The sequence below is a fragment of the Myotis lucifugus genome, unplaced genomic scaffold, assembly GCF_000147115.1.
Source record: "Myotis lucifugus unplaced genomic scaffold, Myoluc2.0 scaffold_457, whole genome shotgun sequence".
Taxonomy (NCBI): domain Eukaryota; kingdom Metazoa; phylum Chordata; class Mammalia; order Chiroptera; family Vespertilionidae; genus Myotis; species Myotis lucifugus.
This window is the reverse complement of record NW_005871505.1, coordinates 542,201-556,701: the sequence shown is the minus strand read 5'-3', so window position 1 is coordinate 556,701 and position 14,501 is coordinate 542,201.

Sequence of the window (14,501 nt, the reverse complement as noted above, 5' to 3'; positions counted from 1 at the left end):
GCTGGTGTAATATCTATCGGAAATCATCTGTGCTGGGTGAACAACATTTCACTCAGGTGATTTGTAATAGCACATTCTCCTGGTGGAGTGGGGAGGAGGGGTGGTCAGGGAAGGCTCCCTGGAGGAGGTGGCATGTGAGTGACACCTGGCAGAAGGTGGGAGGGAATATCCTAGCTTGGAAGTCAGTTCTAAAGCAATGAACTGTTTCAACAATTTCAAATGTAATGGTAGATACACCAAAGGTTACAAAGAATAAAACTCATGCCTTTTATTCTCTACAGGGACCTGCATCTTTTCACTAAAAACATTTCTTTTTATTTATTTTGAAAATATTTTCACACATGGACTTTCTTTTAAATTATATTTTAGTAGCAATAGCCACATACACAAAATGTTTCTACTAAATATTAAACTAATATCATTCCATTTCTAAAACACATGAAACAAATTATTAAAATACTTTTAAACAATCTGATGAGAAAAATGCTCACCTAGATTTTCACTCTTATTAACTTTCCTCAAAATATGTAAAATGCAGCAGAGCATAATGCTCCACATATATGAGGAAAGTCTAGGGGAAATAATCTTTCTCCAGGAGGAGCCTGGAGGTACCGGCCATATAAGCACTCAGACCTGGAGGCGTGTAAACACTTGTGCATTTGTTCAACCTCAGAAACCTAGACCTGTGTGTCGAGTGATTTAAGACTTCTTTTAACCTCTGACTCGCAATAGCATCTGAAAGTCCTCTGCAAACCAAGAATCCCCTATAAAAAGGGATTACACTGGGCTTTCCCACAACAAAAGAAAGGAGGGTGAGTGGGCAGAGGCCAAGGAGAGCAAATGGTCTGCTTTTCATTCTCAGTGTCCGTCTCTATGCTCCTTGGCCATTCTGAAAGCCCGGGAAGTCTGTCCCATACTTTGAATGCAAACGGAAAGGAGACCGCTCCGATCTTATATGCCTGGAGGAGGCTGTCTTCATTGCATCTGCAAAGGAAATCTGAACTGCAGGAATAGACACGACTGGTGCCACGGGGCACCTGGGAGGTCAGGACGAGGGCCACTTGCTTCCATCGCTTCTGGCTCCATCTCGTCTCTAAGGGCACCACTGCCCGGGGGACAGTGTGGCCAGTGGAAAACATGTGAACACACTGCCTTTCTCTCTAGTGTGGGAGCAGACTGAGGGGTTTCCTCCAAACACATCACACACGTGGAACTGCAGAAGAAACTAAAAAAGTTCCCTATTGAATATTTCAACAGTGATACTAACATATCAACTTAAACTTCTCATAATTGACATTTTGGGAATTATAAGCTTATTACTGAAGGCTTCGGCCACGATTCTCGGTCTGTAACATGGGCGGCTTTAACCAGATGATTTTGAACTTAAAGTTTCCTAAACACGTGGACCTCAGGAAATCACAGTGCATTGTTCATTTTCTGCACACTTTCTAAAAACACACGAACAAATACACATGGGAAGGCTGGAGAGGAGGCAAACCCCTCATATTTCTGAGCTCTGTGCATATTTTTCGTTTCATTCCCCCTGAACACAGTGATGTGGGTTACTATTCCCTTGCTATGGGTGAGTACTGGCTGTATTATTTAGCTGGGGCTGCTGTCACAAAGTACCACAAACTGGGCAGATTAAATCCTGTCTGAGTTCTGGAAGCTAGAAGCCCAAACTCAGGGTGTTGGCAGGGTTAGTTCTGCTCTAGATCCTTCTCCGCGGCTTGTAGATGGCTGTCTTCTCCTGTGTCCTCACATGGTCTGTCATATCTGCCTCCAATTTCCTTGTCTTATAAGGACACCGGTCTTAAGGATCCTGGGTCATAAGGCAGTTCCATTTTTAATTTTTTGAGGACCCTGCACACCCTTTTCTATGGTGGCTATACCCATCTGTATTCCCAATAGTGCACTAGGGTTCCCTTTTTTCCATATCCCGACCAGCACTTGTCGTTTGTTGATTTATTGATGATAGCCGTTCTGACAGAAGTGAAATGTTACCTCATTGTGGTTTTAACTTGCATTTCTCTGACAATTAGTGATGTTCAGCATCTTTTTATATATATACTAGGGGCCTAGTGCACCTTGAAAGGAACTGTGGCCACAAGACTGTGGTGGGCACAGGGCGGGTCTCAGCCCATCTTCAGTGCCCCTACCCGGCCCCTCCTGCCACAACCCCCAGTTCCCTCTCTGCCGGCAGCCCCGCTGCCACCGCTCACACCTGCTGATGGCACAGAGTGATTGGCGTCGTCAGCAGGTGCAAGCAGCAGCTGCTTCCCCGATTGCCCCTCAGGAGCGGGGGGGAGGGGGGGGGATGATCAGGGTGCAGCCACCGCTCACACCCACTGATGGTGCCAAACAGTTGGGACCTGCGCCGGGCTCTGGCAGCAGGTGTGAACGCCAGGCGGGACCACAGCACGCGGGAGCAAAGAATTTTCAGTAACCACCAAAGGCTCACCCCGATGACAGTGACCAGCACCCCGCCTTGGACTGGCATCCCTGCTCACCTGCTCCACCATCCCGCCCTGGCCAATGCCTGCTATGTTCCACGTATACCCCCTGGTGGTCAGTGCACATCATAGCAACCGGTTGTTCGGTTGTTCTGCTGTTCGGTCTATTTGCATATTAGGGTTTTATATATATAGATTGGCCATTTGTATATCTTCTTTGCAGAAGTGTCTATTTACTTTTAATTGGATTGTTTGTTTTATTGGTGTTGAGTAGTATGAGTTCTTTATAAATTATGGATATTAACCCCTTATCAGATCTATAAGTCCATCAGAGAAAGAGAAATACCATCTGATTTCACTTATATGTGGAATATGAAGAACAAAATAAGCGAACAAATAACACTGAAACAGACTCATAGAAACAGAAAACAGACTGGTGGTTGTGTGAAGGGAGGGCACTGGAGGACTGGGTGAAAGAGGTAAAGGGATTAAGAAGTACAAATTAGGCCCAACTGGTGTGGCTCAGTGGTTGAGCATCGACCCATAAACCAAGAGGTCACTGATTCCCAGTCAGGGCACATGTCCAGTTTGTGGGCTCCCAGTGGGGGGGCATGCAGGAGGCAGCCAATGGATGATTCTCTCTCATCATTGATGTTTCTATCTCTCTCTTCTTCTCTCTCTCTGAAATCAATAAAAACATTTTTTAAAATGAGGTACAAATTGGTAGGTACAAAGTAGTCATGGCAATATAAAGCATAGAGAATATAGTCAGTAATATCATGATAACTACGTACATGCCGGGTGGGTACTGGAAACATCTCGGGCAGTGGTTCTCAACCTTCTGGCCCTTTAAATACAGTTCCTCATGTTGTGACCCAACCATAAAATTATTTTCGTTGCTACTTCATAACTGGAATGTTGCTACTGTTATGAATCGTCATGTAAATATCTGATATGCAGGATGGTCTTAGGCGACTCCTGTGAAAGGGTCGTTCGACCGCCAAAGGGGTCGCGACCCACAGGTTGAGAACCGCTGATCTAGGGCAGCACTATGCAGAGTATCTGATTGTCTAACCACCGTGCTGCACCCCTGGAACCACACAGAATCACACTGTCAGGAAACTGCGACTGAGAAAGGAAGATAAAAAGTAAGAAAGATGGGTCTACGCAGCTAGGTTTGTGCCTCGCCAAGATCTAAGACAGTTCCCTCCTCCTCTCCTTTCAAACTTGTGGCCTGATGCGTGGTGAACAGATGTGCTTTCATCGAATCCAGGCAATCCCGCTTTCAGTCGACTCGTCTACAGACCATGTTTAATTGCTGGTTGTCTTCCACACAACTGGAAACTACGCATATACATTCCCCCACTCCCCTCAAGGAAAAGAGTCCAAAGCAAGACAGGGGATTTTAAGGTGCAGCTTTTGTAGGAACTTTTGAGCAATTTCCAGAAGCTGCAAGTGCTGATTGGTGGCCTAGAGGGTTGTACTAAGGAAAACAAGACAGACATCCCAGCTGTAGGGTTCATGAAACCCTTTGTCATGGCGAACAATAGGGAAACCCAGCATTGCCTGGAAGGGGAAATTCGAGTCTGCAATCTGTTAGACAGGCAGCCCTGATAAGCCCGCAGCTTCTGGCTGCCTTTGGGAGGAATACAGTAAACACAATTCTGCTCCGATCTGCCTCGGGCCTCCGGGACACCTCGGCCTCTGTGAGAGAGAAGAAAAGGCAGCTCTGGCCAGCTACAGACTGCCTTCATTTCCCAGCATAAAAGCGAAAATGTCACATAATATCTATTAATACAGGGAAAAAGTCCTCTTCTCTGTGGTTCAACCAAACTCTAGAAACTTGAATGTGTAGGGAAAAGATAATTACTGTGTTAAGCAGGAATATGTGTGGATGTTTGCAAAGTCTATTGATCACAGAGGGACTTTCATTGTTGAATAGGTTACTACTCCACACAAACCAAATGCCATTGTAGAATAGGTAAATACTAGCACTTACACGTTAATCTAAACTGAAATTCAATTTCTACAATGAAAAAATAGTAATTAATAACTATGCAATTGTTAGCTATAACAATCATATTTCTTTTAATACAAAGCTTTCTTGTAGGAACTCTCAATCCTCAAGCAGCAACATCAGTATCTTTTTTTATTTCGGGTCAAGCATTTGGTGATCTAAGACAGAAATTATCTGGATTTCCAAAAATAAAGCATTTGACCAGGGCCTTGAAACTAGGGTAATCCGTGGAACTGTCCACGGTGACATCTTGAAATGTCTCCCTGATTTAGAAATTATAAAAGAAACAATGAAATGGTCCTGAACAGTTGCCAAAGGATAGTATTCTTCACTGTTAGAGCATGTTAATTTCCAAGGAGCAGAATATAACACAGAAGTCACATGGCCTTTGTTTTAAAATTATGGAGGGATTTTTGGTTGGAGAACAAAATTCATTTTCTATAGTTTGATCCTGAGACAAATCTTCCTCCCTGCTAATAATCCTGAGTGGAATTATCCATGTAGTTTACAATTCCACACACAATATAAATATGAGCAAGAGACAGACAGCTCTATGGGTTGGATTGAAAAAAACAGAATTATAGTATCTCTCTTATCAGCCCATGTTGTCTAAGTTTTAGCTCACCTTTCCTACTTTGTATTAGCAGTAAAGGATATTTTCTAATTGTTAAGGCCTTGCCTTTTGTTCTTTGACATCTTTAAGTGTAAGACTAACACATCTGTAACCACATTTTTATTATAATATATTAAATATTATTACTGCAGTTACTTTTTTCATTCAAAACACTTGCTACATAATTTCTAAGCTGTTCTTATGCACAAATGATTAAATCAGCAATTTTCAACTTGTGTGCCAGAATTTTTAAACATGCAACACCCAGCTATTTAGTCAGGGGCACTGACCTCTTTTCCCTTAGATTCTCAAATTAAAAAATGACACCAGCCAAGGCAACAATAACCATCCAGTGTGAATGAATCAAAATAGTCCCTATTTTTCTTGTGCTGCCAGATTTTAGTAATGAGTTTGTATGTGCCATGAGATGAAAAAGTTTGAAAATCACCAGATTAAATGATTAACAAGACATACGGATATCATTTTTCTGAAAGCAAAGCCAGAATCAAGAGAAAGTGTAGGGTATGTGCTACACCAGTGATGGCGAACCTGTGACACGTGTGTCAGAGGTGACACGCGTGTCAGAGGTGACATGAGAACTCATTTTTTTGGTTGTTTTTCTTTGTTAAATGGCATTTAAATATATAAAATAAATATCAAAAATATAAATCTTTGTTTTACTATGGTTGCAAATATCAAAAAATTTCTATATGTGACACAGCACCAGAGTTAAGTTAGGGTTTTTCAAAATGCTGACACGCCGAGCTCAAAAGGTTCGCCATCACTGTGCTACACTAATGGGTAAAGACATTATTAAGGTTCCTGATATATACAAAGCTTTCCTAAGGCCAGGCTGTGCCCATTTCATTGCTCATTTTTATCACCAGTCTTGAGTATTATCATGTTTAAATATTTTAAGATTTCATTGGAAACAACCATTATTGTCACTAGTTAGACGTTCATTCCTTTTCTTACCAATGATGTAATGGTAGCAATGTTTCCCCTCAGAATTTGGAGCGACCAGAATTATTTGTTATTTTTTCAAAACTTGAAAATAAGAAATAGGATAGTTCTTTCCATCTCCACAAAGCATTCAAGTAAAACACTATCAATATGACTACAAAACCGTGAGGCACAACTTAATTATTCTCCCTTACATTAAAAAATTCTGCCTTGCATTAAAATTCCAACAAATATAAATTAGCTTTAAATATGTATCATTTTTCTTAAACAAAGAGTCAAAAGTATGAGATAAATTAACCGAGTCTAGTCACCATGTATTGAAGCAAAAAGGGAGAGATTTGTTTAGAATAAGAAGAGATCAACAGAACAGTTTTAGATTCCCTTGCTTTTGATTGTAACAAACAAGATTATTACCTTGTAGGTAACTTCTATCATAAATGCTATTAAGAAAGAACCATCTGTTGGTTTAGTAAAGATAGATCTAGAATGAAGGTTGATAAGCTCCAGATTTGGAAAGAGAGATGGAGGGACTGGGCTTTACTCAATCAAATACCCATCCCACCGGCGTCAAGACCAGGTTTCACAACACAGACCACGTGCCATCACCTGGAGTTAGTCCCACTCTACCAAGCAACCCTCTAGCTGGGCCCTGCACAGGCCCTGCATACAGCTCCACTCATCACACGATGTCTCCCGATTGAGTGGGTACAGGCTATGATACAGGGTTGAAAGGAGAGAAGAGGGTATTGTAGGAGTCCGTTGTCATGAAAATGTAATTATTATTTTTTTCCAAATGTTTATGTCTAGAAGCAAACTCCTAGGACTGAAAAAAAGTAGTATTAATAAGAGAGCAATATTCTCAGTATGTTTTAGATTTTATAAATGTAAGAATTGGGATTAGATCAAACTTCTACAGACTGTTCAAAATACATGGACTGGCTTGAGAACAGAATTTCAATTTTAGAAACTGTGTTTAAAAATCAACACCATAACCTGTACTTGGTCAATGAGGTTGTGGGAAATTGCTAAGAACATTTAAATTCCAAAGATGGAGGAAAGAGATGAAAAATTCAGTGCTAAGGGAACTTGTTGACAAAATCAGTGTCATGATAGCTACTATTTGAAGAAAAGGCCTGAAGATATTACAATAATTTGAAAACACTGAATGTGGCCCTTCCCAGGAGCAAATACGAACCTTCTGAAGTTAGGCACTCAGTTAATTTGTATTTATCAGCAGAACAAAAGAGCAGCCTTCCATTCCCTGGTGGTTCCTGCCATCAGACTCTGAGTTGGTAGAATTAAGGAAGAATTTTTAATACTTTCTGCCTCTGAATAAGGCCAGATTTAGACGCTGTCTCATTGAATAGCTGTTCAGTAAGTGCTCTTTGAACTGAACTCAACTTAAAGGCTTATTATTTCATCCTGAGAGTCTGAGCTTGAATTTTCTGCTGTGCAACAAGGGAAAGTCGGGTCTGGCTTGGTAGCGTACTTCCAACATTCACATAAACTTCTAGGGTACCCCATTAGCATTACAGAGATTGTATGATTGTTCTACTCTCTTACATTTTTATATACAGCATAACTTTTTAAAAATCCAGTCAAACAATAATTGCCACATCTGTGTGTTAACCTGAACAGAAATACCCTTGAAGAACAAAAATGAAGGGCCTACTAATTGACCAGCAAACTGTGCGCAGTGCTTATTTTAGTGCAGCCTTAATGCAGCTGCTTAGCCTAGCAAACACCCCAGCAGCTCAGGGAATGTCCAGGCCGCCCTGTTATCAGCGCATCCTTGTAAGCGGGCTTATCTTATCAGAGGCAGGCATCACTTTTGCTTCCTTCTGTCAATAGGGCTGGAGAAGAGCTTCCTCCGACTGCTCCCTAATTCCTTCTGCAGACAGAAGTGTTCAGTCTGCTGCTTCTCCCCTCACTTATCTCTCTTAAGTTGTTTTGTTTTACTATTTTTTTTTAAGGACAACTAGAGATCTGAGTCTATTTTTCCCATCGCTGGAACTTTGAGATTATAAAGAATACAGAGCATCTTTTTATCCTCAAATCCTCAGTGCTAAGTAGCTTTTGGTTCTTTGCATGTGTAAATAATTGCACAGGATTGGAGATTCTGGGGTGAGTCATGAATCATGGTTGAATCATGCTTAAGTTGAACATTATCAGACTTCCAGAACTTTTGTGCAGGGCAGTGGTAAAGTTATTTAAATCTCAGTACCTTAGCTCCCCGTCACGTACCCTGGTAACAAAAACTAGTAATTCACAGAGTATTGCAAAGGTACATGAATTAATATGATCACTACATAAGGGCATGTTTCATTAGAACTACTACTGCTATTGGTATGACTATTGCGTGAGGTCATTTATATGAAATATCTTGCACAATCATTTCATTTTTGTTTTTATTCTATATCAGTCCATTGTCCCAGTTAAAGAGTCATTATTGCCAACTTCCAAGGGGCAGCTTTGCAAGTCAGATGTCTAGCTCAATAGGAGTAAACTGGAAAGACACTCAGATACAAACAGATTGCAGCTTCATCAAGACCAAGGTAACCTGGAACAGCTGAAGAGGCCGGGGTGAATGGGGGAGGAAGAGGATTGATTATTGTAGGAGCCGTGGGAAACCATCAGGGTATGAACAGGAAACCAAGGACAGCCAATCAGCAGTGGGCGCATCATGTTTGGGAGGCAAGGTGCACGCTGTGTGGGAGGGAGGGACATGGCAGGTAGGATGGGTGAGGGCATCTCCTGGAACCCACAGCCCGTGGAAGGCTCCCGTCGTAGCAGGAACGTGAAAACTCGGAGCGAGCTCAGAGGACAGCCACAAAGATAATGAATTGGTTGTAAACTAAGACCTACAAGAAAAGGTTAAAAGAGCTGGAATTATTCAACTCGGAGGCAAGAACTTGGAAGCTATTTAAATGCTCAAGTTAAAAATATACGGTGCCCATCTCAAGCTTCTCCATGAATTAAAAAGAAGGAAATCGGTTTACATCTCGGGATGGGAAATTTATGGCACTGAAACAATAGTTTAACAAACAGATTCATGGCACGTCACGAAGGGCTCCTGGAAGTGCTGTACAAAATGCACAGGCCCTTTGAAGCGGGTAATTTATTTACATATTTATCTTAGTTAGCTGCGAAGGTACAGTCTTTGATGGGGAAGAGAAATGGCTTGGGTGACCCAGCAGGGTTCTCTGCAACCTTAAATTTCACTGAAACCAGCGGTAAGTATTCAAAGCCCCTAAATCACGGCCGCATTCTAGCCTTGTCTCTCACCCGCTTGTTTTAGGGCTGTGGGAGCAACAAGGATGGAGGTGACTTGTACCAAGGTGAGCCTGGGAGGAGAGGACAGGGCCGGGGCGGAGAGGAGGGAGGGTGGGACCACTGAAAGCAAGGCATCGAGGCACAGGAAACAGCAGTTAAAGGCACACGAAGAGCAAGGAAAGTGTGGCACGCAGGCCCCAGTGTGTAATGGGGTGTGGTTGACAAAGGGGACGGTGCAGGGAATGGTAGGAGACCTTCTGCGCTAACAGGACTGGAGATGGTAGACGCACTGAAGCGGCCGGGTTACAGAGTTCCTTACTTATCGTTCCAGTGATAATTATTAGACACACAGAGAGTCTCCCCCACGCGGGAAATGTCAAGTCTAGCTTCTCTTGGCTTCTGTCAGCGCGATTGTTTTATTGTTAAGAGAACCTGGAGCGAAGAAAGAAGGAGCATGAAAATGCTTCCAGCCAACCAGAAACAAGCAGACAATATTAAGGGCCTGTTTATAACGACGTGGGCAGGGCCTAGAATAAATGTTATTTGCAGATACCAAACAGAACTAACATTTCAGCTGACACTCTTACCCCACTTTTAAATGTTCTTAGAATTGTGTGCTGGAACAATTTAAAAAACCATCAACATTTTGGTCACAGTCCTTGAAGGTTTACCAACAAAGCCCGTGTAGGGTGGTTATGTTTTCCATTCATGGTGGTTTCTGATACGCAACATTTCTGACAGCCTTTCTCTCAGTCCCTCTGAGCAGACCATCAAGGTGCCACAGGAAACACGGAGTGGAACAAAATCTAATTTTCACGGCGCCTGTCTCCCACCCCCAGAATGAGACGTCTAAGACTGTCATTGAATCAAGACCTGGTGACATCAATCAGGGTTGAGTTTGGGGTTTGCTTTTTGAATCTGTTGGGTACAAGGTTTAGTTAGCATGATCACCTCCTAAAGTGCGGCTGGTACTGGGTGAATCTGCTTTTTCGTTTTTTGCTTCACTCAACTAGAACCAACTCCTCTGAAAGAAGCAAGCCCGCCAGCTGGGTTGGGTGCGGCTGCCGTGTTTAATTGTGGTTCTCCCTCCAGATAAGAACCCTGTTGCTTTCAAAGCACGAAATCACCCCGAAATAACTGCCGTCTGTGTTTCACCCCCCATCTTAGGCTTCTTACGGGATCACCCCGCATCACCCAGAAACGCACTATTCTCTTCCTGCTTCTTGTGAGAATCTCCCCCTTTCCTTAAAGGTCATTTTGGTCAAACAGGAGGCATCATCAGGTCAGACCAAGTTTGTTCTTTGTCTTCTGAGATTTTATCGTTGAAGATAAGGCGGGGCAATTATTTTCTCAATGGCCCTTGCCTCCTATATTGACAGGTACGTGGGTGTGTGGCTGTTGCTAATTGGTTTTATTTTTGGTTTTGTAAGAGGAGTCCCAGAAAGATCCCTATTCTTAGGTTTACCTGACTGTTAAATTTGCAGAGTTATTAGGCTGGTTTACAATGTTTTGAGATAAAGTATCTTCAAAATGCTCAGCGAGGTCTTATAGGTCAGAGACGGGAAGTCTCATAGATGCCATCCTCTCTCTGTATTTCTTACCGAATCTGACACCTGGTTTAAGACCATCCACAGCAGAGGTGACTCGGACAGTGGTCATATCCTCTCCCTGAGCGGAACCACACCTCCTGGCAGCAGGAGTGAGATGGGCTCTATCATCTGGGAGGTGTTTATTGACTTGTATGCAGGTCTAGGTTTTTGACTAAATTTTAAAGGGAAGCACTCAGGAATTGCTTGGAACAGATGGTGCTCCGTTGTTGCGCTCTATTCACGGTCTTCCTTAGCCAAGTTGTGGTTCATATATCTGGTATCCCTTTAGGCATCAGTGCCCTCTCACGTTCCCAGCCGAGCCTTGAAGACACTCCTGGGCTAAACGTCCCGAGGGCAGGACTAAATCCTGCTGAGAATTTTATCTTTATTTGTGAGGGCCGGGAAGTCTTTAACTAGATAGTGCAAATCTAATCTTGACTGAAGCTTAAAACCTTAAAGCCAGCCAGGCTGGTATCCTCCGAAGCCCCCTTAGAAGACAGTGTCAGGGGCACTGGTGTGTGGGAAAGGCTGGCGGAGGAAAAGGAAGAGGGGAAGGGGCAGAAGGAGGAGGAGGAGGGAAACAAGGGAAGCGGGGTGCGGAGGGCGTGGGGGTGGGCCGGTCACAGTAGAGGAGGAGGCCAGGAGGAAGCCAGGGAAGAGTTTAATCTGGGATTGTATCTGGAAGAAGGGACAGCACAAGTTTACATTTTTGATTTTCCATGAAGATGTTTCTTTTCTCAGGTTTTTAAAAGCCTCCTGCTGTCAATTGCATAGCTAGCCCCTGGATATTCTATGAATGAGGCTTCTTTGATTTCCAAGGTAAATTATTTTATTCACATCCCAAGTTCCCCGAATAGGCCACTCAAATTTTCTAAGTTTCTTTTTTATCTTTTTAGATTTTATCTTTTAAGATAAGGCAGGCAATTGTTTTTTCAATGAACCTTGCCTCCCTCAGTAAAATCCTGCAAAAGCTTCAAATGTTTAGTGCTTTTGTCACTATAAAGTCTCTGCACAAGACTGGACAGTGACTCGGGCACATTAACCACGGAGGGTTATCTATATTCGAATGATGAAAATAAATAGAAGACGCTTGATACCAAGAGCCATTTTGTCTGGGAGAGCCCTGAGGAGTGAAGCAAATCCTCTACATCTTTCAGCAAAGGAAACTAGAAGTGTGAGTGAGGGCTGAGATGACGCTCAGTGTGAGGAAAGAGGGGCCCGGTGAGGTGTCAGCGCCTGGGACTCGGAGGAGAGAGGGCCCGGTGCTCAGAGTGCCCGTCCGAGGAACATGAACACCTGAGCCCAGCAGTTATGTTTTAGCGAGGTTCATTTCTTTTAAAAAATACATTTATTGATTTCAGAGAGGAAGGGAGACAGAGAGGTAGAAACATCACTGATAAGAGAGAATCATTGATTGGCTGCCTCCTGCACGCCCCCCTACTGGGGATTGAGCCTGCAACCCGGGCATGTGCCCTTGAAAATCTATCCACTGAGCCAAATTGACTAGGGCAAGGTTAATTCTTTTTTTTTTTTAAATATATTTTTATTGACTTTTTACAGAGAGGAAAGGAGAGGGATAGAGAGTTAGAAACATCGATGAGAGAGACATCAATCAGCTGCCTCCTGCACACTCCCTACTGGGGATCGAGCCTGCAACCAAGGTACATGCCCTAGACCAGAATCGAACCTGGGACCTTTTAGTCTGCAGACCAAAGCTCTATCCACTGAGCCAACTTCATAAACAAACATATGATTATGGTAAAATTTTAAAAGAGAAAATTTGATTTTTTTGGGGGGGCAAAAATATCCCATTGACCATCTGAAAAAAATGTGATCTATGATACAAAAAGGCAATACAAATATCATCCCTTAAATCCATCTATAGTCAGTACACAAACCTCCCCAAATCTAAAAGAAAGCAACTGAATACTTTTCTTGAATGGGGGAGAACTCTTTTTAAATATGAAAGGGAAAGGAAAAGAATGTCATATTCATTGACATAATATAAAACAGGTCCTATTGATTTGTATAGAAATCTTTCAATTTCACATGCACTAGTTAAAGAACACAACCAATAAATAAATAAATAAATAAATGCAAGCAATGGTGACACCATCTAGATCAGTAGTCATTTCAATAGCTGTGAACTACAACCAAGTCATCATTTTTACATATGAAAACGGCCAAGCCCTTGGGGAGCTCTCTTTCTCCTGCTGCTTTTGCAGAGAGGGACTTTTCTCTCAAGGGAAATTTGACAGTACGCCTAGAGGCCTAAAAACCATTTCTTGTCCCTAAAAACCTGAGAAATTCACTTTAAGAATGTAGCCAAAGAAAATTATCAGACACAGGAAAATCAGAGTTAAAATATTCATTCTATAATATTCAAAGCAAAATGTTTTTAAATGTATTTAAATACCTATGACGATAAAAACTAAGTTAAAAATCAGGAGATGAAACTGTGTACTATAGTATCTCAAATTTGCAAAATTACTAGATGTAGTTTTAAAATAGACTCTAAGACAAGATACTAAAATATAGAAAATGGTAACTTTTGCCTTGTTTTTGGATTATTGGCAATTTAAATTTTTACTCATACTTTTTTGAATTTTCTAAAATTTCCAGCATGTCATGTATTACTTCTCTAATCATAAAAATGAAAATATATATGAAACTCCATCTCTCTATACATATTAATTAGGTATTATTTGGTATGTGAAATATTGCAAAATACCCTTGCCTCAAATTACTCATGGCGATTGTGAGCCTGACTTCCTCTTTAATGTTTAAAAGACATAGTTCCATATATTACATAGATACACAATTAAATTTGTGTGTATGCATATATAATGCACACGTATATATGCATGTGTATACATAAACATATGCATGTGTTTACATACACATAAACATGTGTATACATAAACACATACTTACTTATATTGGAGGCAAGTGCCAAGTACTGTGGCATCAGCATCTTCAGAATTGAAAATGTCTATTCTATCACTCATATTTCAAAACATCTTTTAATGAGATCGGAGATTTCAAAATTCACTGACGTGTCTAGTACTTGTAAATTCCAGCAAGATAAAAATGTAAACAAAACAAAATAAAGCAAAGCGATTTTCAGGATGAATTACCAGTGGCAAGCGTTTTTGTAATCTGTTCTTAACGTCGCCGTGTCTGGATGAACACGGCTTTGCCACAGTCCCTGTTACTTCCCTTCTGCCGGCAGGACGATGCTTGTCCAGGCCGCGCTGTGGCAAAGAGGTGTTAGCGTGTGTCCATAAACGCAGCGGCACCTGCCTTTAACGCACTGTGTTACTTTTCTATCAGCCACAGGACAACACACGAAACTTGGTGGGATAGGAATGTAAAAGGGAGAAAACCACAGATCAAAGCTTCCTAACAGCAATAAAAATTACATTTTTCTTGCTGAAGCACCGTCTGCCATTTTAACATTAAAACTGGTTTATTTTTCTCATTTTCACTATTTAGGAAGGGAGAAATTTTTATTCGTTTTTTTTTTTCCAGTTGCTTTGAGAGTGACAACTGAACCCATTTCTATTCTTTTTCTCAGTATGTATATTGAAAGT